The following is a 26992-nucleotide window of genomic DNA, read 5'->3' on the forward strand; positions in this document are numbered from 1 at the left end:
CTTAATCAAGTAGTTTTGCCTCATTTTAACATACCTAACCGAACCATACTTTAACTATGGGGGCAATAGAGTGGGCCAAAATTAAACATTATGGAAACAAAATCAAAATCTACAGTATGCCAAAAATACCCAGATGTCATACTGATTCGGAAAAAAATCTCAAGTATGCAGTGGACCAGTCTACCTCGCCTACTGTATCCCACAATGCAAAGCGCTGGAACGATCACTTTCGGTCATTTTTGTAACGTAAAGTAGCGGAGGTTTGCTATTATTCGTGCTGTATACTTCCGCTTTTCCAAAAAAGCAAACCCGCGAAACCCGGCCCCATTGTACTACAAAATAAATCTATTTATGTTCCATACTACATAGTACTGACAAACACAGTATGCAGTATACAGTACATACTGTATACTGCATACTGTGTTTGTCAGTAGTATGTAGTAGGTGCCTACTTCTCACTTGATTTATTACCTCAGTAAAGATGGTAAACATGAGTTTATGGTCTCAATCACTAGTTTCAAGTCTTCTTCAATACAGCATGATGTTCATTTAGTAAATTATGGTGCTATGATGCTACATCGTTACACTTTGAGCCCCATGTGCTCGAGCCTGCATGTTCCACAAACTTGTCTTATTAGATGATCCATTTTTCCAGTGAGCACATTTCCCTCTGAACAACAACCAATTTAAAGTTATCCAGCCCTCCGGCCGTCGTACTTTTCATTCTGACTTCCGACACCTAACCACCAGCTCACGTTACTATTGTTGCATCGCCTCCTTGTTCTCTGTGTAGTATGAAGTACAGTCAGCAAGGGAATGCTTCAGCACAACATTAGTCTGTGACTGGGATGATCAACCTCCTTTTCCTAAACATTCTTTTTAATAAATCCTAATAAAGTTATCCATCAATACACACAGTGGAAGCTCCAGGAAACAAATATACTGTAAAACTGCAGGCGTGAGGAAATGCCAATGGAATTCCTAAGAACTTTTAATCATGTGGCGTGGCGTAACTTGAATCAGAGATTGAAAATGGTTTCATGTGAGACTACAAAGCACTCGCAGGAAGATGGAGAGACAGACTGCTCAGGCATTTCCTGGGGACGAGGACGGAACATGTGGCGCCAACATGGCCACCGCTTCCAGATTATTTTACTGGATCCAGACACTCATGTCATTCCGATCACATTTTTCTTTTCTTTTAACACTCCCAACCAAGCAGCACTTTGACTTTTCATCTGCTGTAATTTCACCCCTCATTAAGAACGTTGCACACCAGGTGAGTAACATTAACCAAGCCCCGGTAGCTAAATGCATTTTCCTGACACAACAGATCTAATGAAGAGTAAACAAGACAGTTGAAGATGCTATCAAAACTGCAAGGTAAAAAAAGCAGCATGTTAATAGCTTATTAAAGGGAGTAACTCATTGGAAATAAGCATAAACAGTCTCTGAATAATTGCTCCACAAGGTTAAAGATCACACCATTAGTATACATTATCATGATGCAGTCAGTGTTAGAAGCTGGAGTGCGGCGGCACACGCTCCATATGTTAAACAAAAGGAACCGTGCATCCTTAATCAAAAAGGCTATTCATCACACGGGCTACATCCACCGTAATGATGCGCATAGATAAGGAGATAATAAGGTAAATGAGAGGGAGAGCTAAAATAATACCGTAGCCAGCACGGTTCATGCACTGTTGCACTGCTGATGAATGATACAGGTCCCTCTCCTCCTTCTGCAGCTCCTTCCTCTTTTCTCCCTTCTCCCCACTGCAGTCTCCCCTCGCCTTTTTTTCTGGAAAAAATAGGAAGATGTAGTCGCACAGGAAAGTGTGCATTTAACAGAATGTTGCAAATGCGATTTTTCAGATTCAGAAAAAAAGCAGATGTAATTGAGCCGACGCGGACGACGAATGCAGATAAATACACGCAGACCATAAGACAGATGTAGACTAAACACACATGAGCCTCTCACGACTCACCTGTTGGAGCTGGCAGATGGTCCTGCCCTGGAGAACTGGTAATAACAGAACAATAGCCAATTAAGGAGTGACGGAGAAGCGGAGGGGGCTAAGACAGTTCACGGATAGATTCAGTCAATTAGTCAAACGCTCCATTAGGAGACTGTCCAGAGACACCATGTTGATTGCCTTCCATTATCCGCACCAATCCACGGTTTCTGATTGGTAATATGCAATTATAGCGTGTATAAGAGTCCTAATATCGCATTGAGAGGTATTTCAAAAACTATCAATGACATCTATCCCCCCCTCCATGATCTGTTTCACAATCACACTGGGTGAGGTAAATCTGCAGTAGGCAGAATATTTTTGGCATCATTGGGCAAAAATTCCATAATAACCTTTCAGCATATTGTAATTCAAGTGTTCTGAGAGATAACTAGACTTCTGCACCTCCTCATGGTTCTGTTTTTAGGCCGTGACGGGAGACTTTGGCCAATCACAGGTCATTTCAGAGAGAGAGCGTTCCTATTGGCTGTTCATTGAACTGAGGCAGCTGTCGATCACTCGCGAACTCTGATCAAACGGTCAAACTAGGCAGCGCTGATCAAATATGAATTAATATTCTGTTACTGATTATTTCTCGCCTCAAATGTTTTCAGAAACATCTTGTAGTGTACTGTTTAGCTGTAAAATGAGAAAGCTTGCTCCGGCTGGTGGGCGGTGCTTGGTATTTCCTCAACTGATCTCAACAAACTTGAATTTTACAGCTAAACAGATCACTACAAGATGTTTCTGAAAACATTTGAGGCAAGAAATAGGCATTACAGTAACAGAATATTGATTCATATTTCATCAGCGCTGCCTAGTTTGACCGTTTGATCGGAGGTCGCAAATGATTGACAGCTGCTCAGAGACGGCAAGGCTCCAGCTCGGCTCTGATTGGTTGTTGTCCTCCGGTCTGTGAAATCTTGCAGATGCCATTAGAAGCACCGGAGGACAAAGAGGCACATGATTTTTTCGGATTACCTGTCTTATGCACTACTGTCAGGATATAGTGACCATTTTATAAAAATAACTTTTTTTTAAATCATATTTGCTCCGTTTCTACCCACTGCTGCTTTAACTGAATTTTAGCATTTAATTTGCAGGTGCAGAAGGTAGAAGATAATAAATTGTGCGACATCCACGGGAACCTGTAACCTTGTGACTTCACCCTATTAGGCTCTGTCTGCACCACATCCTGACACCTATGCACAAGAACACACACACACACACAAACACACATCTATACACACACTAAAAAATCTTCCAAAAGCTGAAAAAGCTAGAAGAAAAAATGTCTTCTCTCCCTCTCTCTCTCTCTCTCTAACGCGCACACACACAAACATGTAATACAAACACGTTCATGCATTAAACATGCACACGCATGCATGCCGAACCGCATAAACACACCCACCACACACACAGCATGCTGACTCTGCCATCTATCTCCTCGGCGTACGGCAACACGGCGGTTCATATACACCGTCGCACATTGTGTTGAGATCAAAGATACGCTGTCTTCAGTTGTGCCCTTCCCTTCTTCATGACCTTAAGCTGTCAGTGTTATCTGCTCCAGACATAAACACAAACACACACGGAGCTTCCCCATGAACTCACTTTGCTTCAAACATACACACATGCATGCACACACGCATGCATACTAACGAATCTCATGGAGGCAATTACAGAGCTGAGCCCTTCATGTTGGCTGGCTATCAAATGTTTTCCTCCCCTCTCGCAATACTGTGTCCTTTTTTTTTCCAGAGGAGCCAGCAGCTCCGTGTTCATATAGCCCATATGACAACAATTTGCTTGTTGTAACTGCCGTTGGTTGGAGTTTTTAAATGTGCTTTTAACACTTTTCATACCCATAAGTGTTCATATCTGTGCAACCTTGATGTATTTTATTCCCGTGAAGCCGTCTCCCTCTCTATTGTTCTGTCGTGTGCCGATTTGCGTTGCGTTATTGCCTCTTCAGCTCTATACGTCCCCACCCTGACACCTTTACATCGCCACAAATAAGAGGTAAAGCAACTTTCCGCTTCTTGTCACATAACCTGGTAACAGCAACCATAGCAACCCATCACACAGCCAGCCACTTTGCATACAAATGATTGTGACAGAAGTGTGTATGCATGTGTGAGTATGCATGAGAAGAGCTGATGCCAGTTTGCTGGTAGGTGGCAATACAAATTTAGTTGTGTGTCTGCGTGTTCATGTGTGTGTGTGTGTGTGTGTGTTCTTGTCTGCACACATGCGTATAAACATGCATGTGAAGGGGAGAGAGAATGAAAAAATAGGGAACTGGTGAGAAGGAGAAAAGAGTGAGAGCACAGAGACCAATTAAATTTTTACTCTCCTTTTGATTTCAGTGTGAATGCACCACGAGCGGAGGCCAGCACTTGATCTGTGCATCAGATGGTACTTGTGTTCCAGGCTTTTATGTATGAAAATGCATAAGAGATGGGAAGCCTCTTCTCTATCTCCTGTAGTTTAAAACAAAGGCTTGTTTGATTGTTAATGTGCTTTAATAATTAATACCATCAGTACATCGAGTCATGTAATCTGGATAACGATTGGAAACATGGAGGAGGGAAGCTACTCTGTGACCTCCTGCAGTTTTCAAGTTTGAATTACATTTTCATTACATGTATCAGTTCCCGCCTACTCGTGATTATATCATCAAACCAGGTAGACTATGAATATACAGCCCGGTTGTAGGAAAAGGCGTGTGAATGACACGATAATGCAAAAACGTGTAATAAGAATGCCAGTCTTGCTTTTGCCATGCCATGCCATTTAGTCTGTACTGACTGCAATGTAAATGCATCCACGTAAATATGCTACACTCAGAGCTAGTGACGTAGAATAAAAAGTGAGCAAAAGTGTGACAGGACTTTCAACCAGGAGACCTGTGTTCGGGACCAGTGTTTTGTTTTGTAAGTTACGTTAGTGGCGTTTGTGACGTGTTTTCCTACCAATGTAGCCTTGTTTCCGTACATATTTTACTTAGTTTACAGACTTATTTTAAGCCCAACTGTGATGTTTTTCCTAAACCTAACTAAGTGGTTTTGTTGCCTAAACCTAAGTGAGGGTTTTTGTTGCCCCCTGCTGGTACTGCACCTTCATAGACGTGTGTAATATTAAAAGGGGAACACCACCTAAATTAAGAATTCCTATTTTTTTTCCCCATGGCCTAGGAAAGCACAATCAATATTTGTGAACATGAGATATTCTCTCTCAAAGCCAGAAACCAGAGAAGTACGTCTCAAACTTGTGATGTCATAGATAAAGCCTGGATGTTTGTTTTCTTTTTAATGCCCAAATGAGCTTTATTCTATTGTAGTTTTCTCAGTTGAAATAGAAAATGTACCCATATATCCTCTGGGTCTCAGTGTCATCTAAAACATCTCTCCCAATGCATCATCTTTGTAGCAGCTTCTTACCCTATGACATCACAAGTTTGACTTTAGCACCCTAGTTTTGGGATTTGGGAGAGAGTTGTTCATGTTTGTTTATATTTTTTGGACTGTCTTAGACCATAGGAATAACATGTATGAATTTTGAAAATGGGCGTAGTTCCCCTTTAAAACCTCGACGAGGCAAAACGTGACACTGTCACGCTATCCTCTGGTGGACAGGCGGGTCTATTACACGCTTTGGCGTGATATCGGGTTGGAATATGAACAAAAACTACATAGGAGAAAAATAGCTTTACCATCTGCTCCATTACAAATTTAAAATATGTCTTAAGAGCTTTTGACATCTCAAGTTGCCTGAAAAATGATGCTGTTTGACAGCTAACGGAGTTCTAAATAGTTATCTTGCCTAATTTATAGCACAAAGTGACCCAGCATTGTTACAGGGCAAACTAACAACGAATAATAAAGACACATCTGTGATTGTCAGCTTGCATGTCTCGGGGATGAGTTTATGTGTGAATGCATGCCCATGTGCGTATAGAGAAAGTGTTTGTGTGTGTATATATGCGTGCGACCGTAATCAAGCGTGCATGTGATTTGCATCTGCCTGTGTGTGTGTTTGATTGTGCGTAAGAGAGCGGGGAGGCGGCAGCGTTTGTTAAGCAGTGGGGGGAGATCGTGTGGATCGTCTCTGCCTCCTCCGGCCCTGGCAGCGCGCCCAACATCGGCAGGCTTGTGTTGTAGCTCCGCCGTGATACCAGGGTGGCACAGCCCATGATGGATTATAGTCATTGCACAGGTACCCATGCAAAACTAATGTGTATATAAGCAGGTGTTAACAGCTACAGTAGTGTGCGAGTGTACATGAGGTGTGTGTGTGTATTTTGGGGCAAATGTAGTGTTTGTGAACATGTGGAAGGCTGTTGAAAGGGTGTGTTTGTAGTATGGATGTAAATAGATAGATATATTATTTGGATCTGAACAAGTAATAACCATGAACAGATGCTGTATGAATTACTATATATTTTTGTTATGTTTTTGTTCTTCTTTTTCACGGCAAGGACAAACTTTTTAATTCTACACTCCTCAACAGAATTATCTCATAACGCTTGTAAAATGTATATAAATTATTTATCGACTATAAAGGGGCACTCCTCTGATACACACATAAAAAGGCCAGTTTACTTGTCATTGGGAATACCAGCCAGTGATATACTGGGGGTATGAAGCTTTGAAGATGAAGGCCTTTAACAGGCAGGGAAGGCCTAATGAAAAATGCTATTGAGTTGCATTATGGGAATTGTAGGATCCAGCGTTTTTGAAGCTTGACTCATACGAGGGACTAACAGTCGGGGTTTGTCTGCTTCACTGATTTTAACTATTCCTTTTTTATAATCTGTCTCTTGCAAGTTCCCCAACTTTATTAATGCAATTTAAAATGCTGGGTCAGATATAAACTATACATTAGAAATATACTCAACAATGGTTTCAACTTTATTTCCAGAGTTTAGAGAGCTGTCCTGACAACTTCGCCCCAGCCTTTCCAATGAGTAATCACTTGCATTTATATTCTGTAAGTGTTTTAAAGTTAATGACGAATCTAAAAAAAGTGAAAACTGATGAAGTGTTGTTCTTATTGATAATGACAAGGGTCGACACTTCCATATCGGTGAACTAGGCACCTTGTGAATGGTAAATGGTAAATGGACTTGCATTTATATAGCGCTTTTCTAGTCTTCCGACCACTCAAAGCGCTTTTCACTACACGGGCCAACTATTCATCATGAGCAAAATAACAATAATAATATAATAATAAAAAGTAACCAATAGCAGTAACTGCAGGCTGACAGCACAGAGCGGAGCGCTGTCTGTCAGACTGGGCCAATCTAATACTTTCAATATTGAGGGGGGGATACGAGCGGCACCTCCCAATTTGGACTGATCCTTGTTTTTGTTGAAATCTCATTGTCATTTAGATCGTGAACTGCGACTATAGTTGTTTTGATTCAGTGCAGTGGCGACGTGCTTATACAAACGGAGGAGGTGTCATCCACTATAACGGGCCTCGGAGGTATTCAGCATCATCAAATTCTCTTTATACCATAAAAACTGTATTGGTGTTAAAATTACCGCCCAAAATTGTTCAGCTCGCGCCCTCCATGAAAGGCCTCCCCGTCTCAAAGTCCCGAGATGATTTTCAGTCCCAGTCCGTCCCTGTTGCAAATAGAGGGGCGGCGTAATTGTTTTTCACCTAGGGCGGCAGAAGTGCCTGCATTGGGACTGATAATTACAACCCCAACACAAACTCCAATTCACTAGTTAAATTAAATAATTTGAACATTAAGCAAAACAATTTAATGTTTGCCTTAATTCCCAGAAAAAAAACACCTAAGTGGTCATGAGAGTGTAAGGAGAGAGGTTCTACTAAAAACTGTTAAATAATTCAGTAAAGTGTATGGTAACTATTTAATACAGTAAAACAAGCATTGCTTCCTGCCTCCAGATTATGCCCTATACCTACTTGTTTGCATCTGACTACAGATACAAATAGACTACTTTGACATTTAGGGAAACATGCTTATTCGCTCTCTTGCCAAGAGTTAGATGAGAAGATCGATACTACTCTCATGTCTGTAAGTATGTCACGCTGTAAGTATGGAGCTAGACGAACAGATTTGGGATCACGTTAAGAGCAATAGTCTGCATCAGTGCGTGCACATTCATGTATTCTCCATATATGTGAGAAGTACCCACACAAACTTTCCTCCTCTTATCAACTGCAGCATACTGTGAGCCAAACACGCCAACCGACAGTCCTAAAACAGTGGAAAGTACAACCTTTTCAAGCCTCGTCTTGGAGCTCTTTCTGTCAGACTACTGGCTGTTGGAGTGTGTTTGCTTTCCCCCCTTGGCTCTCCTTTCTCTTGATATCACATGCATTGCACTCCGAGTAGACCGACCGGCAATGCCTGTCTATGAAAAATGGATTTCTCCCAGTCCGCATTGCCATGGCGATGCACAGCTTACCCACGCGGCAGTTCTGCCCTTTTAAGGATTTGCATCAAAGTTGCTGCAGTGATGGAGAGGTGAAGAGGATTGTGGGTAGAGAGTGATTTCACCTCTTATTCAGTGTCTACGAAAAAGCTTTATTTCATATTTTATAATGATATCATATATAGTAGTGTTCTGGGAGCAATGTGTGTGTGCATGTGTGACTCTGAACACACTTACAACACAATTTACAGTAATTTAGAAGTCAGTAGATGTGTCTCACTCAAACCTACGGGATAGAAATAAAAAAAACAATGAAGGAGGAAGGAAAGGGGAAACAGCAGCGATGATTCAGAACCTGTCCAAAAGAGGGAGCACCCTGCCACAAGCAATGAAATCAGATTCAACTCTAGGTCAAAAATAGTTTGTAAAACTGGGGCAACATCATCCTAAATTATGCAGATAACGGGGCAAGTTTCAAGCCAAAGCCAGTCAATAACATTTCATCTGATTTCATCTTGTAGCGCTCAAAAAAGATCTCAGGCGTTCTAAATTTTGCCACACGCTTCAAAAAAATGTTGAGGTCTGATGTTTCAGTGAAAAACAAAGACCCACAATTCTTTGTGGATATCTGCCACTCCATCAAGACAAGGCTGCGACTTTCTTTTTCATGAGCAACACAATTGTAAATCACTGTGAAGTGTGTCGCTGGTGGGTTAAGACGGATTTGCCGAGCCCTTATCTTACCTTTGAACACAACTGTGATTAAGACAGAGATTTCTGATGGCTTGGATAAACAACCCGAGGTATTGTGGAAATCGGAGGCTTGTAAACAAGCGTTTGAACAAAAAGTGCAGTAACATCACAAGGTCTCGGATTCTGTGGAGAGTTGAGAAATCAACTGGGCCTCGAAAATCTCATCTATGTTTTTGATAATGAAGTTGTCTCTTTATTAGGCTGAGACAAGGGGATGAAAAAAAAATACGAATCAAAAGTAGTTTTGATCAATATTTCAAATGCTTCCATTTCCTGTATGAAAGAGCTACCGAGACTCTGGAACTATTTTAGGGTCATGTTTTAATGAGGCGATGGCAAGACGGTGTTGATCAGACACATTAATTGTCAGCGCTCATCTTTGAAGTAGAACATCTGCATATAGCTATGCACTCCATAAACTGCAATTTAGTTCACTGTCATTAGATAGCACTTTCGCTGCTAATTGTCCTGTCATGTCATTCGGATTATTGGAAGCTATTTTTGTACACGATGGTATGGCTTTCCATTTACTTCTCAGGCAGCATTCTTCCGTACACTTTACATTCAGGAGGAAGTGCAGAGTTCTCCATGGACTGTATATGAACTCAATACATCAACAGAGACAATAGGGACTACATCTTACTGGCTCATAAAAGTCTGCAACAATCCCCCCCTTCCCTTCTCTTCCTCTCTTGGATGCAGATGTAGATGGAAATGAGCATGCTGATCCAGACCTACAGTCTGTCACCTGCTCAGCCAGCCAGCTAGTCCTCCTGCAGCACCTCTGGCTGCCTTCACTGTGTCCCAGGACTGATACCAAGGTAAGGACGTGGTCACCAGTGTGAGGACTCCCTCCGTCTGTCCCCTTCCACACCCCGGTTCCCCCTCTTTCATCTGGCTTTTGTGTTTGTCCTTTTTATGCAAAGCTTATCCCTCCACCGCTGTCCTAACGCATTGTTTCTCTCCTCTGTGCCACATCACTCCTCCCTACGTCTTCCCTCCTCCCCGTCCTTCTCTCTTTCCCTCTTGCATCTGTTTGGTGTATTCCCAGGGGCCGTGAGGGGCCAGAAGGGTCCATGAATAAGTCATTAACACTGGCCCCCCAGACTCTGTGATCATCGCCAACCTGTTCAAAAACATGGTTCCCCGCCACCTCTCTCGCTCCCTCTGCACCCCTCTTTCCGCATCCATAAGCAATGAAAATATAAATAAATAAAGCATTAGGGACCTGTGTGTGTTTGTGTGTGTGTGTGTGTGTGTGTGTGTGTGTGTGTGTGTGTGTGTGTGTGTGTGTGTGTGTGTGTGTGTATCCACCTCAAGTTTCAAGAAGTTCATTGGCTGGGTGATCTGACATGGAGATGATATTGTATCAAGAGGACAAACAGACAAATCAGTTTTGAGTTTATATGTAATATTGACATTTCCATTGGTAAAGGAAGATTTGTATTTGACAATAGGCTTCAAATCAAACAATGGCTCATTTTTTTAAATGACTTGTATTTTCAAAAGAGGAATGGGAGGAATTTTCCTTTGACCTCAGTTCAGTCTGGTTTTCTTAGAATTAACGTTTAGTGGTCTAGATAGGGTTGCAGGATGCAAACTCTGCAACTTGCAGTAGCTACATTACTAAGTTTGTATGTGATGTCCTTCCTACATTCTCCACCAGGTGTGTCTGCAACAGCCACTGCTGTAATGCTTGATTGAATGAATACAAACCACAATTTGCTAACCTGCAAGTATATCAGACGTGTTTTTCACGATGTTATTGTTCACCTGCTACCCCTACCGGCCGGGAGCCGGTTAAGAGTAGTGAGTGAGGAATCAGCAGTCAATCAATGGCAGTATCAAGCAAGCAATAAAAAGGTGTTTTGAGAAAGTGTAAGTCATTGCAACCGCGAGAGGTTATTGAACATGCAGCCATAAATGAGCCCCCAAAATATGATGCAGTTTGGTGCAGCAGAATGCAAGATAGCCGTGGTCAGACACAGAGACAGAGAGTACTAATATAGTACAGAGATGCACACATGCACACAGATAACCGATCTCAATACCTCCTGGCGGAGATAAATATGTGATGAACCTGTGACTCTCTGCTCATCAGTATATCTGATTAACTGCAATGCTTGACCAAAGCACAATCTTTCGACACTTTGAGACCCAAACACGGACACATTCATTTTCTAAATTGTGATGTCAGAGCGCTCACCTGAAACAACCTAAAGAGAGTGTTTCTCACAGGCAGCAGTAGGCTGCAAAGTTAGAAGTTATTGCTGTCTTGAATTAAAAACAAAACGGTCGATGGGCAGTTCGTTAGGTCAGACAAAAATAAAAGCTTGTTGTATGATGAGAATTCTAGATGTATTTGATTGATAACAACACGGTTAATTAGCCTTCGGCTAATGAAATTAACTCAACCTTTGAATTTCAATGTGTGACTCTGCAAACAGGGGCAGAGAGAAAAAAAAGACTGCCTCAATAGACGTGTTTCCATTCCCAAATTTTTATGCGCATTTGACTGAAATCAGTGCCCCCCTCCTGAAAAAGCTCAGTCTGCTCTGATTGGCTTGCGAGAAAAATATGGTGCACCTTTGCAAAGGTACCTCTCAATCTGTGGTATATTCTAATGAGCCTGCATGTGACATAGGAAGGGGAGCCAAATCTGAATGGCTTGTTGAATCACATGTTTTCTGATCTAGACAGCCCACAAAAAACTGACTGGGTTGTCTTATTTCACAGTTTGTGGGTTGGTATGCACTCCACATACCCAATTGTATGTGCACTGAAAAATTTAGTTTTTCATGCTATATCCCCTTTAAAAAACAAAGTGGAAATTTTGGTGACTTGTGAACAATTTATCAGCCAGCCTAAATATACGCTTGTGTGGTTGTATTGGATTGATGCTCCATGCAGCTACAATACCGCTGCAGATAAATCAGTCCCTGCGGGAACTGCAAACACAAAAAGTCCCAGCATTATTTAGAGAGCCTGCAACTGTGTCCAGTATTCATAAAAGGCAAAAACTGGTAATATCAAGGCAAAATGTTCAACCACCTGCTATCTGCAGACTATTGGCTGCAACAGGAATGCTTACAAACTGCATATGTTTACCTACCAAAAGAAAACGTTGGGCACTTAACATTTAAAGATTATTTTTAGTATTTTTTTTGACATATCATGATTAGTTCTGGGTACTTCTGCAAAAAGTATCCAACTGATCTGCAATAATTACAACTAATACCGGTGAAATCGTGGTAGAGCTGATGAATGAAAAAGGTGGAATAAAGGTCAACACAACACATGCACGACAATTATGTATGATTTATAGGTTAAATTCAATCAAATTTTCACAGCAATCAGAAGGCCTGTTGGTGGATCATCCCATGAATTATGGATTTCTCCCCATTTGTTAGCTATTTTACGGTGCTAAATGAGAATTTGCATTATATTTTTAAGGGATAGGAAGGTGAGAAGGATGGCAATTGTATAATAGGAATTCCCACGGGGTACATTCTGTAGATTTCTCCTGCCACATTCATTATTTTTATTGATTTTTACAATGCTGCTACAATTAATCTCTGAAATAATCAGTATAAATACATATTTAATATTTTACTTTAGGCCTTAAATCTATTCTGGAGCAATAAATTACTATGCAGATCACAATATGCAGATAGCAATGGCGCACGATTGTAACATTTTTGGAAGTTCACCTGTTTTGATTGAATATATTTAAACATTTTCTCTTTCCTCTGGTTGGGACACATAGCCAGCCAGGACGTTTGAAACCCACAGAACAGGATGAGGTCAAGTATCTGACTGAAGGACACCTCGGCATATTTGTGGGAACAGGATAATGAACCTGGCTCCGTCAGGTGATGGACAACCTCAAAGACTAGCAGAGGCTCTCATGCTGCTCCTGGTGGGGTGCTCCGAGCTGATAAACCGGCTCGTCATAAGTTTCACAAGGTGCATCTTCCCCAACAGAGCTCGCCTTGTTACTATATCTGCCGCCTTTGTGCATGTTCATCCATGCATGAAATTGTGCATATCATCAAAGCCTCCTTTGTTATGCATGTTAACAACTTTATCAAAGCATTCTCATAATCAAAGTAAGATTATGACTACAGTACTGTGTGCATATAACATGGATTTATCCTGTTAATCAACATCAGGTGGCTCAGTTATTAGCTCTCTCGCCTCTCAGCAAGAAGATCCCGGGTTTAATTTGCAGCGCAGTCATTTCTGTGGGCACAACCTCCAACTGAAATTTTGTGTTTGCATTAAAAGTACAGTGTGTGACATCTGGTAGCATCTAGCAGTGAGGTTGCAGTCTCCCGTATGCTAAGCGTGTCGGAGAAGTAAATGGCCCCATCTAGAGCCAGTTGTTGTAAGAGTAATGTAGGTAATTTGGAGAATAGCAGAGCCAGTGTGTGTGTGTGTACAGTACCTGGGAAGTGAGTGGTGAAGCGAGAGAGAGAGAACAGTGGTGAATGTGTGTGAGCGAACAAGTGAGCTAGCAGAGCAGAAGACAAGAGTTAGTTTAGCTCTGGGAATATCAAGTAGCCGAGTGGAGTGACGGAGGTTAACTCCAGACAGAGTAACATTATCGACTCTGGCCCAAGCAGGAAAAGTTAACAGAGTGTTTGGTTTGTCCGTTCTGGGCTACTGTACAAACATGACGGCTCCGTGAAGAGGACCCGCTCCCTATGTAGATATAAACGGTTCATTCTAAGGTAATGAAAACACAGCGATTCTAATTTTCAGGTGATAATACACTAAAGAAAACACACTTATTCATATTATATTCTATTTCTGCCAATAGATCCCCCTAAATGTTACACACTGGTCCTTTAATAACACTTTTAGAAAAAAGCTAAATAAATGTACTTCATAGCACTTTAAGCAAGATTGAAAAAAAGGCTGTCTACATGCTGAATGTTTGATGTAGGCAAGAACAGACATTTTTCTTTTAAGTTATCCACTGTGGGTAGTTAAAGATCTGTTTTCAGATGTTTAAAATGTTGGTCATTGTGCATGGGAGGCGCAAATAAAACATGAACACATGTCTGTGAGGAAAGGCCAGGGAAATAACTTGCCTATACTGCCAATACTTATAAATTTTTTCAATCTCTCTTTCTTCAATCACAGCTGTAGCACCATAATCCAGGCCTACAGTGGGACAACAGCATGTACTTCTATGATTAATAAAAACATCATATTAAAAGTAAGAATATTCATTTCCATGTTTTCTTTTCCAGTGTCCAGTATGTGGCACTAAAGCTCTTAACCTTCCCGGTTTCAGGTCTCCCTTTCATCTCGGTCCTTATACGACCTCCACTCTGTGTTTCGTCTCTTAACTCACGTCTATCTGTTAAAAGATTTAACTCTTGTATTATATAACACTGACAAGTAATGGGAAGCTGCAGAACAGTGCACACTCTGCTGTGGAGAGTGAATAATGACATCGCTTACAGACTTTCAACAACCTCCTTTTTCTTTTGCTCTCACACACGCAGGAAATGGAGCTTGTGGTCTATTGCTGACGATGTCTTTGACATTTTAAAGTAGAACTTTCAATTCTCCAATCGTGTCTACTGTGTTTCTTTCAACAAATCAGAGCAAACTGCATTTACAAATGGCATTCACGTCTTATAGAGGAAACATCCACGTTCTACTTTACATTTCTGGCAGCAGCTTCTACTCTCAGTGGCCCCAAACAGCAGAATGACCCATGTTATTACAAAAACACACTCTTGTACACCGTTAAGTATTTTGCCAGTTTTTGAGATAGATGTTTTTGTTTTCCCACGGGTAATAGAATCTAAAACAGACATCGTTTTTCTAACTCACAGTAACAAAATGTTCCTTATCTCTGGAATTACAGAAACAACATGTGACTTTTATACATTTAAACACTCAACACGCCTAATTGTGTAGTCCCGAGTGGCAGCGAGAGATAACAGTTTGAATTTCTCAAAAGTTCGAATATCTTCATTACTCAAGAATGATGTAATATGGTGTTGTTAAACTCTCAGAAATAAATTCCCTCTATTTTAGTGTCTGATAAGGCTGGCTATGCAAAAATCCCCATGGCAGCATGTTTAGCTGTTAGTGAGAGCAGCCCTCTACAGACCGAACACTCAGACTCTAATGTTGGGAAAGTATTCTGCTGTTGAAGTTTCCGTTCGTCACTTGGAACCTGGATCTGAGTACAGGCAAGATATAAGCTGAAAATTTGAAAATAATTACATTGAGAACACTCAGATATAACTGGCAGCAACATTCAATAGATGTAGATACATAAAAACAAATGTTTGGTTTCTTAAATTATTAAAAAAAGATTAAAGATTTATTGTTTTTTTATGCAATTTCAAAATAATGAAAGCTACTCTAATCAATATTTTTACATTAACAATGTAAAGTGAAACTGGTGACTAGCGACGAACCCACAGATAATTATCGTCCGATTTGTCACTTGCAAATCTACGTATTTTAGCTTATTGTTATAAGTGAGTTGGGTGTTGTGTCCATTGACGGCTGTTTCCCCCGGCTGAAGAAATAGCCGACCAACAGGAGATAGGTGGGATTAAGAAAGGGGACGTCATTGGCCTACATACATATAGCTACCTAGCCACATTTATGATAAATATTGACAGAAAAATGGCGACGGAATTGGCACAAGCATGTATGAGATTAATGCAGTTATGCAGGCTATTGTAGGTTGATTTACAGACGTGCACATGGTAACCTATTTTCAGTATTTCCATCCGACAGCTAACGTGCATGCGCGTAATCATGTTTAGAATAAACACTACTGACAGATGTACACTTTGTGTAGTTAAATTTGAAACTTGCATCAAATCCTTGATGGAGGATATTCAAACCTACAACCAGCTCAGCTGCTGCTGACTCAAAACTGCAAAACTGAAAAGATCAAGAATTGGTCCAAACCGAGTAAAAATCTGGACCGTGTACAGTCAGTCTGCAAATTTGTGGCTAAATTGTTCCACAGATAGTCAGTGTCTATCATGTCTATAATGTTAAATCCAGTGAGTTTTTCTTAAATGTACTGCAGTAGCATATCACAACAAGCTATGTATGAAACAATAAGAGAGGAGCAATCGCGCCGGTGAGTGTAACCGCTGACATCCCCTCCTACTACTACTGGACAACTGGCTATATGTCCAGCCCTTTTTTAGTTGGGTTGTTTAAAGTGAAGAAATATGCACCATTAATTTGCTATGGCCAGTTATGTTCAGCAACTCGGCAGGATACTACAGTAGGAAACCACATATAGTTGGGTCATCAACAGCATTTCTCAGTGGATTTCTCATCTATGAAGTTTAAAAAACAAATTTAGCCCCCATGCCCATCATAAAAATGCGGGCTAACTTTGTAGGAGCTCCAAATCCAAATTGGCTATCATCAGCCATGTTGGAAATGATCTTTTCAATGGTTTGGCCTATGATGCTGAACAGTACATGGTTTCTGGGACTCTTTGGGTCGAGGAATTCATTAATGATGCTGTTTTAATGTTTCATAGATGACAAATCCACTGAGAAACGAGCCTCCACTCTCCACTGTCACAGAATTGCCGTAGATGACCCAAATATATGTTTCCTTACCAGGTTTACCAAGTTTTTCATACTTGAACACAAAAGAATAATGCATCCACAAGCACTTGAAGTTTGTAAAACTATTTATCAGAGATTATTTAAAAAGGTAAAATGATATTTCCACTGTGTCTCTCAATGTGCCAGAAGGTGGGGCTGCATTCCCCTCAGCACCCCCCTTCCCCAGGACTACAGGACGTCCGCTACAGCCCTAATTTATGAGTTAGATTAATAAACGGGGTGCATTTTCATGTGACAGAGTGTCTTGCCCGGTGCAGTTCTAATTCACTTTGAGACAAGTTGCAGATTGAAGGGTTCTTTCAGGACACACTCGTGGCAGATGAGTCCTAATGCACGGGGAGTGGATGAGCAGCTGTGTGCCATACAGGACAGAGGAGGAGGATAAAGGGAGGGGAAGCAGGTGGGGCGGACGGGGTGGAGGAGGAGACGTCTGCCAGGAGGGCTGGCTTGGCTCTACATCGGAGGGAACAGAAGGAAGAAAGAAAGTCTCTCAGGCATTCCTCATTCCTCTCTACCAATTTATCTGTCTCTGCCTTTTCCTCTTTCCCGTTTTCACACCGCATCTGGACTCACTCTGTCTTTTTTTCCCTTTTCAACACCACTGCTGGATTCCTCACATTGCCTTTCTTTCTCCTTCCTGTCCAGGCTCTATATGTCCTCCAGTCCCTTCATCCTTTTCTTTCATTCTTTTCATGGTTCTGTATCTCTCCTCGGCACCTTCTTTCCACTTTTCGCCTCTTTGTGTGTGTTTTAACCATCTTTTCCCAGGGAAAGAGCTTGGCGTGAGATCTGTGCCAGTGCAGTCTAGATTGTGCCACCCTACCAAGAGAGTGGGTGTCAAACACAGACATCGGCACAGCTTGCCAGGGAGATGGCACCGCATTGAAGCCAATGGCTGCAGAGAAACACGAATATATGTCTGCTGCCACCCACTCAACCAAGACCTGATCCCTTTGGTTCACTTCAATCTGAAGGAATAACTCTATTTCACATCCAACCTTCTGATGTTCTGTCCTCATTTCTGCCACAATAACACAGCAGGAGATGGTCAGACTTGGTGGGTCAACTTGTCTGTTAAGTGATGACATCATATACTGTAGGCACTACTGCCCGCAATACAGCAAACTACAATGCTTTTGTGTCACACTATAACCTCCTCATTGCATAGTTAAGTAGCATATGTAATGTTACAGTTACGTAGTGAGGATCAACAGTAGAGGGTGGATCCCTCAGCTGCTCATTTATGCTGCAGGTGTACTTTAGCTTATAGCAGATACAATGCACCAGTATTAGCATATAAACTGGCCAATAAGTTGTATAAGATTGCAGTATAGAGATGCCAAAGGTGTGTCTGAGGTCATAACATTGACACCATTACATAGTTTATCCACCAGAGAGCACTGACAAGTTGTTTTCAACTATGAAATGTCCCTCTCAGTACATATCTTGGTCACAATTCTTTAAAAACGAACTTGAGAAACTATTGTTAGAACATTTATTTCTGCCGTGACTCTGGGTCGCCATTGTAACCCTTTGCACCTGCGGTGAATCCAGACCGACTGCAGCTGCCATCCTTTGCAAAGGAGAAAGCTGGACACTTTAAGCCTACAGGTAGGGAGTATTTCATATTTAAAAGCGAGGCTGGTTCAAAGCATGGGCACAAGAGGGCAATGCCCCACCAACGCCAACTATCCTCCCTTCACCCCAAAGTTAGAAAATTAAAAGTATTTTATGTTGCCATCATCGATTCAATCATAAAAATGCCACATCTAATTAATATGTTTTACTAATATCCGATTGGTTGGTTTGGCCCTATAAAACACAGAGACGCAGTGAGAGAGCAGCATCACTTTTCTGATCAGCTTTCCATAAGCGTCCAGCTGGCTAATTTATTATAATACATTTTACAACCACTATCCTCTGCTTCAAAACAACGAGAGCATGATTATAGAGAAACATCAGTCCCGCCCCCACATGCTCTATATGAATGTGTGTGCGCGTTCAGTTGAGAGGTTGTGTCCTGCTGATAGAGAGCGGAGAGATGCAGTGTTTGACGAATATTAGCAAAAGAATTGATGTCAAACAGAATTGCAGCAACTTGACGATCGTGCAGTAAGCATTAAAAAAGTCCACTACAAACACTGCATTTTCCATATACGCCACACACACACACACACACACACACACACACACACACACACACACACACACACACACACACACACACACACACACACACACACACACACACACACACACACACACACACACACACACACACACACACACACACACATACACACACACACACACAAAAACACGCACTAAAACAGGCAATGTTGTCAAAGTAATGAGGAATATGTCGGCTATGCCTCAGCCTCACACTGCCATTTTATAGTTTAAAATGTCCAAGAACGCCTTTGTATTTTTTGCCTTGACCAATTATACAAACTAATGTCAGATGCCCCAAATCATGTTTAAAATAGTTATAAAATTCATAGTTATAAAATATGATGTAATGGAACTTCCTGCAGTAATATACAGCATATGATCAAGTATATATGTTTCCCCACATCATACATTTTATCCATGGTTTACATTTTTCACTATCCTGTCATTGAGTAATGTTCATTCTTAAATCTGCTTACTGCCCACAGCTGTGAAGTATATCGACAGAGAAGAAAAGGGAAAGTGAAGGTGACAATAAATAAATAAAAAGTAATAAATTAATGATTCCAATTACAAAAGTTCTGATAATTCAAGAATAGGAGTGGTTTTAAATGTTAATAGCTATTTGCAGACTGTGTGGGCGAAAAATCCCCAAGAAGCCTAATTCTAGTTTACTATAATTCATGACATTTACAATCAGGTAGGCAAACTCGTTAAAATATGCAATAATTAGTGTCTGTTTTTATGCCTCCCACGTACAAGTACTGACATTAATACTGCTGGTTGTCCTATCACCAGATATTTGTCACATGTAGGCTTGTAAATTAATCTCAAAATGCCCAAAAAAACCTGTGAATATTATATTCACAATAATTAAGATCAGTGTTTTATGATGGAATAGTGGCATTAGCGCCAGAGGCCAACACATTTTTCGACTACTTTTTCCCACTGGCTGGCTACTCCGTATCCTTGTGGAAAGCCCTGCACTTGATTATTGTTCAGTGCTAAAGAACACACATATTAACACTAGTCCAACATCTCTTACTGTCCCCCCACCATCCCCCCCATTCAAAGCAGTCTAGAGCTGCGCCTGCTTAAAAGATAGATTGAGTGGAATATTCCTTTAAGTCATCTCTGCTCAGCTTCTACCTGTGTGCAGAGCCGCTGTGCACAGAGACGGCGTTTTATTCATAGCTCGCTCTTTTTTGATTCTATATCGAGCCTTATTGTGGAAAGCGACCAAAGAGCTCGCTCACAAACAAGAATACCGCCGAAAACACGAAAGGTAACTCAAAGTAAAAATACATACATTAGTTCCCTTATTAGCAGCCAAAATTCACAGCATGTTTTGAAACAGTCAGAGGCAACGTGTTAAATGTCAGCGTTGCGGTTCAGGAGTTTGTGTGACAACAAACGAGTAGAAAACTTAGAGAAAGAGGTGCGAAGGATGAAAGGGAAGACGACGTGAATGACAAGGGAGAGGTGAGAGACTTAAGACATAAGATGGGTGAGAAAGTGTTTGGGAAGAACTTTACGCCAACACAGAAAAACACGGAGAGGTGAAAGTGATGCAATAAAGACAAAGGATCTTGAAGCAGCAGGTACTGCTGATGTACGTCTTGTGAACTCTGTTCGTTGTGAAAAAGGCTTTTTAGTAACACCGTGATCAACTCATTTAGAAACAGATCAAGCGAGTGCAAGTCTTGTGACTGATGTAACTTCTTTTCAGTTCTGAAAGAGGTCACCACAGAGTCAAAACAGAGAACTGGGAGTCAAAGGCTGCGGTCAAAAAGTATTTTTTGCCGAGGAAGGTTCCTAACCGAGTGAAATGACCCGGAAGTAGAAGCCATGATAAGAGCTGTTTGGATTCTCTAAATGCTAAGGAAGGGTGCTTCAATGCTTCCTTGATTATCTCCTTTAGCGTAGGATACACCCGGGGCATCCTTTACGAAAGGAAAGGAGATAATGACATCCCACAATTCCTTGCGTCCGCAACATTTAAAGCGACGCACCATTCTGCCGTTATGCCGATTATATGTATTTTCATACAGTCATATACTAATTGGGATTCATGTTGATTAAGTATGAGTGGACCGTGACAATCATTTAGTTTCCTTTGTTTTTATTTATTTATTTATTTCGAACATGTAACAAATATCTAAGTAAAAACCCAAAAAAGAATAACGAATAAAATGAAAAGTAAACGTATAGCAAACTGTCAATAAACAATTAATCAACATAATAAATAAATCATGTCCGAAAAGGAGTGGGAAGAAGTACAGCCTACACACCCTTCTCCATAACTCAAACAATTAAATCAATATTTATCATATATTCCTTTTTGAATTTCAATTCCAGCCTTGGTAATGAAGTGATATTTTTCACCGGTTGTCCACATTAGGTAAGATCATCCTTTATTATATGTTGATGTGGAGTGTTACAGTAGCAGAAGGACCTGCGGTATCTCACAACGTGGGTGAAGGCGCCTGTCACTGAAAGAGCTATTTAACAACGCACGGGGGGAAGCAACGCCTTTTGTAGTCCACCTTTGGAACATTGTGGTTTCACCACGGCAGTCCTGCGTCATAACATCTGCCACCGTCGCATCATAATTACGGAGCCTAGCGTAAGTGCAGTCAGATTCTCTTAACACCACGCTTGTCTTTTCCTTGGAATTTTCCTTCACATCTTTCCTTGACATCATAACGTTTTCCATCGAGGGTCAAGGAAAAGTGGTTAGGAAAAGACATTAGGACCGCTGCCAAAGTCATTGACAGAAAAGGTAGTGGAGCCAAACATTTTTAACCAGCAACAACAATATCCAAGTTGATGAACTCGTACAGAAGTGAAAAAAGACATAAATCATACTGTATTCATGAGATATATTTGAATATTTTATCTTACAACCACTTGCAGAAGCTTAGTTGGCAACAAACTTAAAAGATAAATGCACCATCGGAACCATTATCAGCACATGGACGAGGCAGCGACCATCCGTTAGTATTATAATTTCCACCCCGAGGTCTCCTCACCGACCCAGAATGAACGCCTCGTCCCATCCCAAGAGAAATCATGAATGCTAGGTGCACACTCCAACACACACTCAATATGCACTCAGAAAGATTACAGCCAGCACCCCAACACACACACACACACACACACACACACACCAGGCGGCACCCCTCCTGACCCCCTCAATCCCGGTGGAAGCTCCCCGAGATCAGCGGCGCGACCGCGGGGAGGCGAGTGGCCCGGGCCGGTGTGACGACCCCGCTCTGACAGAGTGTCAATACAAAGCAATTTACAAGCGCATGAAAAATCGACCCTCGATAACAGGCAATTTCTCTGCTCCGCTGCCTCAAGAGGCGTGACCCGCCTCGCGAAAGTGAGGGAGGAAGAGGGGGTGTGTGTGGAAAGAAGACAAAGAGGAGGAAGAAGAGGAAGAGGAGGAGAGGGGTGATCATGGTCCAGTGGATGTGATTACAGCCTGCTGTGCTGTAAAGAGGGCGGGGGGGGGGGCAGGGTGGGAGGCACAGAAATTGAACAGTAATAGGGCAGGGAGGGGAATTGGCGCGAGCGATTGTAATAGTGATGTGAGGAGCAGAGAAATCACTGTGATGAATGTGATAGTTGGATTCCACATGTGGGAGGAAAAAAGAGAGATGGATCAGGCAGGAGGGAGTTTAGAAACTCAGAAATTATGCATGACTTACGAGGAGAAGAAGAAATCCGCATACGAGTAAGAAGAGTTAGGACAAAGTAGAGTCTCGGAAAGAGAAAGAAAGAAAAACGGTGGACTGGGGGGAAGAGTTGTTGCCGTTGCTGATGAAATGTGGACTGTGTGTGTGTGTTTGTGTGTGTGGACTGGAGGCCACAGGTGAGGACAGAGATAATGACCTCATTCCTCTTCTCTTTTGCCGAGACACTTTCTTCCACACCGCTCTATTCATCAAGCCCTCTATCTGTCTCTCCATCCCTCGCTCCCTCTCTTTTCCTCTAATTCTCCCTCCTCTCTGTCGAAGAAGCCAGAGGTCACACCTTCATCCAAACAGACAGGAACACACACACACACAAAGGAGGAAGTGCAGGGGTATGTGTCTGTGAAATGTGTGTGTGTTGGTGTGTGTGTGTCTGCTTGTCACAGGAAAAACACGCTGCGTGGAGGCAGATGTCACGGACTTAAATAGAAAAATAATTTCTATTAAAACAACACTTCATCGGGAGTTCACCTGTGTCGCGATCAAAAGCTGCCTCGGTGCCATTCAGCGACGGGAGAGGTCGTGTAAAAATTAAGCACCGTCAGCCTAAATAAAGGTTTTGGACAAAGAAAGATGACTTTTCAACTTTTTAAAGTTTCCTTTTCAACTAAAATTAATGAGATTCTTCAGGAGAGGAGCTGTTGTCATATTAATTCCAGGTTTCTTTGTTATGCTTCTCTTTACGTTGAAAGACCTGAAGATTGGTTGTGAACTTGCTACTCTATACGAGGGTCTTTATGTGTGTGTATATGAGATTGTGTATTTTTATGCATATACTTGTACAAGTTTGTATATACCTGTGCTGACGTGATGTAAATTAATAGAATTTAGTCTATTTAAAGTGAAATTTACAGATACAGCATTTCAACTGTTTCAAGTAGGGATCAGACCAATCCGACTTTTTCAGTCCCGATACTGATGGCGATATCAGTGCCGATACCCAGGGGCTTCGGATATCATCCGATACCGAGTACCGATCCGATACCAGTGTTTAATTAATGAGCTGTATGCCTCACTGTGTGGAAGTGACTGGGATCATTCTTTTATGTGTAAGGCGACATCAGGCTCGACCTAAAAATTACTTTCCCAACTTTGTAAAACAAATTCTAACAAATAAATACATTTAGTGAATTGTTATTAAAATAAATTGTACACCAACAACTTGGTAAAAAGATCTTCAAAATTGACAGGAATTCAAATTCCAGTATATAGTGTATATAGTATATGACCATAAAATCAAACTTAAAGGATCCAGCTATTTGAGTCAGTATCTGCCCGATTTTGTTTTCTGTCTTCACCTGCAGCCGGTGGTAGATCCAGCAATGAAAAAAGAATTACCAACAGCTCTGCGCAGTCACAATCAATGGCTGAAGCCTTTGCACTCTGTCTGATCTATGACTGTGTACGTATAGGTAGAGAGTGAAGGATTAATACACCTGCTAGTGCTGAATCACAGTATATCATACCATGCAGGTAGTACTTCACTGTAATCATCTCGAGGCTGTGTGGCTGGTTTTCAGTTTACAAGATTAAATAAAACTTTGTCCTTCAAAGTCAAGATCATTTTTAAGGTACATCTTTGTTTCTCACATAACTTGTTTGCTTGCCGGTTAAGAATTTCTAACTGCAACCGCTGTGAAAATCTAAAAAAGTATTTACCAAATAGTACACAAGTATTTAAATCAAATATAGCATCCAGAATGTATTGTAAAGTACTGGATCAGTGCTGAATGGAATTACTTTAAATTGTTGGTTGTTGAATGTATCTATCTCTGTATATCACACACGAGAGACATGTGAGAGATGTGAGGAGAGTCACGCTGCCACAGGAGCAGAGAAGAGGAGCTGCTATGGGAGTCGGGATGTACAAGCAGGGAGCGAGTGTAAAAACAATTGCGTCAAAGTACGCTTGTGCACGCCTAGACACTGACGGTTATAATTTCATCTATAGATGGCACTTTTGCAGCCTATGCATACAACATGAGTTCAGTAGTGTGTTGTTGTACTCACCTGTCTGAATACCATCGTGTGAGTCTTAAGCACTGCGAAGTCCTCCTCAATCTGCTCTAGGTTCAACTTCTCAGCCTCTCTGGTCCCACTGAGCTCCTGAAATTCAAAAAGTTTTGAGCTGCAGTCTCCAGAAATCACCGCTGGTCAATCAGCAAATTGAAGAGAAGATGAGGGAAAAATGCAAAAGAATAATAATAAAAAAATTTACAATAATATATATATATACATATATATATGTATATATATATATATATACATATATACATATATATGTATATATATACATATATATATATATATATATACATATATATATACATATATATATGTATATATATATATACATACATATATACATATATATATGTATATATATATATATATGTGTATATATACACATATATGTATATATATACATATATATATATATACATATATATATATATACATATATATATATATATATGTATATATATATATATGTATATATGTATACATATACATATATGTATATATGTATACATATACATATATATACATATATATATGTATATATATGTATATATGTATACATATACATATATATACATACATATATATACATATGTATATATACATATATATACATATATATACATATATATATACATATATACATATATATATGTATATATATATATACATATATATACATATATATATACATATATACATATATATATATGTATATATATATACATATATATATACAGTATATCAGCAAATTAGAGAGATGAGGGAAAAATACAAAAAAAATAATACAAAAAATTAAAAATAATAATTAAAAAAATAAATAGATTATATATATATTTTTTCATTTATATATACAGTATATATATATATATATATATATATAAATAGAATTATTATCATTAGTAGTAGAAATAGTAGTATTAATAATAATATTTAATACATATAGTTTATTAATATATACTATTTGCTATGCCATGTTTTATTTTATTTTATTTTATTTAGTTATTTTTCTAATATTTGCCATAATATTATCAATGGGTTTTTAACATCTTGCCAAAGGGGGACCCCAGCCATAACGTAATGCTATTTGAGGAGCCTTGGCATGGAAGAGTTTAGTAACCACTGAACTAGCTAGCTAGCTAACTCTTTACTGTTAGTTACCTAGCAACAGACCAGCTGAGTGGTAAGTCAAAGTCATTGCTAATTGCTATCTCAACAGCATTGACCTGTTAGCTAAACAGGTTATTAGTTATAACCAGCAATCAGTCATCATTTATTAACATCACTTGTTGTCAGCTTACCTGCTGCCTTCACACCATTTCCTTTCAGTAACGCAAATAAAAAATAACCTATTTCTCCGCGTTATCATCGTGAAGTTAATGGTTCCAATTACAGCAAGTTTAAAACTGGACCCAGTTTCTGCTCTGCAGTATAGAGAGCACAGATAGCTGCAATAAAAAATGAGCAGGAATGAGAGTAAGTGAGTGTCTCTGTTCAAACAGCCTGTTTGGAATGACATCTGTATTTTCTGAGGACAGTCTGTTGTATTATTGCAGAGAAGAGAGAAATGAGCACCGTGTGAGAATTTCACTGAAACAAAACCCAGACTGAAACGTCTTTAGTCATAGAGACGAGAGACATAAAACAAAATCAGGTGCCAAAATGAACACAGCTTCCAGTATTTCAAACATCCCTTTCCATTTGTTTTATCAGTAAGGAGCAGTGACCTTCTGCCCATTTGAGCTGTTCTGTAAAACACGTCCCTCACACAAACTCACCAGGAGTTAGCTCATCGCCGTGCGTATCGGAGGTCTTTGCTCTGATCACAAGCTGCGGGACTTATTATTAAGTCATACTCTGGTCTAGCTGGGATGGGAAAGTGTGTTTGAGTTTCCTGCCCACCTGCCTTGCTATGCACCCCCCACTGAACAAAGACCCCCTGCGTGGCACACCTGCGGTATCCTCATAAAAGCTCTCTGACTTAAATATTCAGTGTGTGGGAGTGAGTGCAACAGAGAGAGAGACTTTGGCCTGTATTGTTTCCTCTGCACATCGTCTCTGCTCGCTCGCATCTCAGAAGACAAAAGAGCAGAGGGAAGGAAAGGCACTTGAGGAGCTAATAATGTGCAGCCTCGTCTGTGCACCAACTCTGTGAATCTTTTGAAAAGTCGTCTAAACTAAAAGAATACTAAAGATCAAAACTCAAGTAAAGACTAAAGCTGCAAGCA

At 40.5% G+C, this 26992-nt stretch overlaps 2 long non-coding RNA genes across 2 annotated transcripts in view; one reads left to right on the plus strand and one right to left on the minus strand.

The window, feature by feature from the left end:
• The window catches only part of LOC141764317 (uncharacterized), a 96809-nt gene extending 70467 nt beyond the window's left edge, over positions 1 to 26342 (minus strand). The window contains exons 1-2 of the long non-coding RNA XR_012593250.1: positions 26066 to 26342; positions 24753 to 24848 (exon numbers count right to left, since the gene is read on the minus strand). This is a non-coding gene — a long non-coding RNA (uncharacterized LOC141764317). The remainder of the gene's footprint in view (positions 1 to 24752; positions 24849 to 26065) is intronic.
• LOC141777142 (uncharacterized) lies at positions 5963 to 10896 on the plus strand. The gene is made up of 3 exons (XR_012595856.1): positions 5963 to 6233; positions 9884 to 10002; positions 10233 to 10896. It is a non-coding gene; the product is annotated as an uncharacterized LOC141777142 (long non-coding RNA).
• Positions 26343 to 26992: the final 650 nt, after the last annotated feature.

This window comes from Sebastes fasciatus, chromosome 1 (assembly GCF_043250625.1).
Source record: "Sebastes fasciatus isolate fSebFas1 chromosome 1, fSebFas1.pri, whole genome shotgun sequence".
Classification (NCBI taxonomy): Eukaryota; Metazoa; Chordata; class Actinopteri; order Perciformes; family Sebastidae; genus Sebastes; species Sebastes fasciatus.